The sequence below is a fragment of the Mustelus asterias genome, unplaced genomic scaffold, assembly GCF_964213995.1.
Source record: "Mustelus asterias unplaced genomic scaffold, sMusAst1.hap1.1 HAP1_SCAFFOLD_865, whole genome shotgun sequence".
In the NCBI taxonomy this organism is placed as follows: Eukaryota; Metazoa; Chordata; class Chondrichthyes; order Carcharhiniformes; family Triakidae; genus Mustelus; species Mustelus asterias.
The window spans coordinates 130,214-132,500 of NW_027590811.1; the positions used below are offsets into that span (position 1 = coordinate 130,214).

Consider the following 2,287-nt stretch of genomic DNA (forward strand, 5'->3'; position numbering starts at 1 on the left):
GTCAGTGTGTGACTTGGGTCAAAGATAGACCAGCGAGGTCTCTCCCTTAATGACATTGAGTGACTCTTTAGCTTTTTATGATGAGCAGAATCCTTTCATCTCTCTTGTGTCTAATTCATTCCAATTCTGTCCCTGACATTAATCAGTTGTGACTTTCTGTAGGAGCTGGAATGTTCTCTCTGGCGACAGAGAATCCATTGAGAGGAGGATCAGGTGTGACCTTTCTCTCCTGGAATCCATCTTTCCTGTTTGTGTCTTGTAGATTGTGTGTGGAGAGAGCAGAGGGAAAAGGCTGAGTGGATTTGTAATGAACAGGGGTTTGCTTTCATTCACAAACTGGAGCTGAAGCCAACGTGTGCAGATGTGAAGAATGGAGATCAGAAAAGGACCATGGGTAGAATTGGAGACTATTCTGCCCATCCAGATGTGCTGTCTTTTTGGAAGAGAAATCTAGTTAATCTCTATTTACAGAGGGAGAAGGGATTCCTCCTCCATTATATATCTGTTTAGTTTTAGGCTGTCTGAGTGTGAGTGTTAGTGTGCGTGCATATTTTTCTCAATCTGCCTGTCTCTCAGTCCCCCTGGTCCCAGAATCTGTTTCTCTCTCCACAGATGCTGCCTGACCTGTTTGGTATGTTCTTATTTTCTGTTTAAGTATCTGAGGAGTTGCGTATGGTGCTGAACATTGTGCAATCATCAGCGAACATCCCCACTTCAGACCTTGTGATGGAGGGAAGGTCAGTGATGGAGCAGCTGAAGATGGTTGGGGCCTCGGACACTCACCCTGAGGAACTCCTGCAGGGACGTCCCGGGACTGAGAGAATTGGCTTTGAGATAATCGGCACATTGGGGGAAAGGTTGAAAACCAGAGGATGCTGAATTCAGGTAAATGGCGACAGCGGCAACATGAGGAAATGTTTCTAACGTAGTGAGTGTCCAGTATCTGGAATGTACTGTCTGAGCGTGAGGTGGAAGCAGATTCCATCAAGGACTTCCAGGAGAAGTTGAATGGGAAGCTGAAGGGGAAATATTTACAGGGTGACGGGGAAAGGGTGGAGGAGTGGGAATAGTGACATTGCTCTTGCAGAGTGTCGCACTGGCTTGATGGGGCTGAATGGCCTCCTGCGCTGTCACCGTTCTATGATTCAGATGCAAGTTATCTTCTCAGTGTCTATTAGACCCCACTCTTTCCTCCATGATCAGTTACAGCATTTTAAGTTCAGATCCCAGAACGTTTTATTTGGGGATTTGTGTGATCCATTCAGAGATTGGAAATGACGGATGAATAAAGATACAGTTCTTTGTTACTGACATTAGATTGTGACTCTTGAAGTTTCACCAGTTCCATGTGCTGAGAGAAAGGAATGAATCAGCAACATCCAGCATTCAAATTCTTCAAATAAGTTTAAAAGGCAGTGAAAGACTGAATACACAAACTCTGAGACAGACAGACACAACTGTATCCACAGCTTAAACTTCATGTTTGAATCTGCAGAGATGAGATCATGGTTGAAATAAACAAGAGTCCACACTGGGATGCTGAGCAATTTCCTAAAAAGTCAATCTAAAAACCTGCAATTAAAAATTCCTTGGACAGAGCAGAGGGGATTTTACTCTGTGTGTTGTGTTTGGGTTGGAAGTGTTTTCTGAGCAGGGTGGTACAATGGCACAGTGGTTGGCACTGCTGCCTCACAGCGTCAGGAACCCGGGTTCAATTCCAGCCTCGGATGACTGTCTGTTTTGAGTTTGCACATTCTCCCCGTGTCTGCGTGGGTTTCCTCCGGGTGCTGCGGTTTCCTCCCACACTCCAAAGCTGTGCGGGCTATTTTGATTGGCTATGCTAAATTGCCCCTTAGTGTCCAGGGATGTGTAGGTTTGGGGAATTAGCTCTGGTAAATGCATGGCGTTATGCGGATAGATGCTCTTTCGGAGAGTCAGTACAGACCCGATAGGCTGAATGGCCTCCTTCTGCACTGTGGTGATTGTATGGTTTTTGTTTCGATGAAGATTTACTCTGAAACACTGGGATTGAGGTTAAGGAGTGATTTAATGAAACCCTTCAAAATAATAAGCGAAATGGAGAGGGTTAATAAAGAAGAAAGCTAAAAGCAAAATACTGCAGATGCAGGAATCATGGGTGGCACAGAGGTTAGCACTGCTGCCTCAGAGCGCCAGGGACCCAGGGTCGAATCCAGGCTTGGGTCACTGTCTGTGCAGAGTCTGTACATGCTCCCCGTGTCTGCGTGGGTTTCCTCCGGCTGCTCCACTTTCTTCCCACAGTCTGAAA

The 2,287-nt window shown here is 45.9% G+C and overlaps 1 long non-coding RNA gene across 1 annotated transcript in view; it reads left to right on the forward strand.

Moving 5' to 3' along the window:
* Window positions 1–773: 773 nt before the first annotated feature.
* Window positions 774–2,287, forward strand: part of LOC144487550 (uncharacterized) — a 21,899-nt gene continuing 20,385 nt past the window's right edge. The window contains exon 1 of the long non-coding RNA XR_013496428.1: window positions 774–885. This is a non-coding gene — a long non-coding RNA (uncharacterized LOC144487550). The remainder of the gene's footprint in view (window positions 886–2,287) is intronic.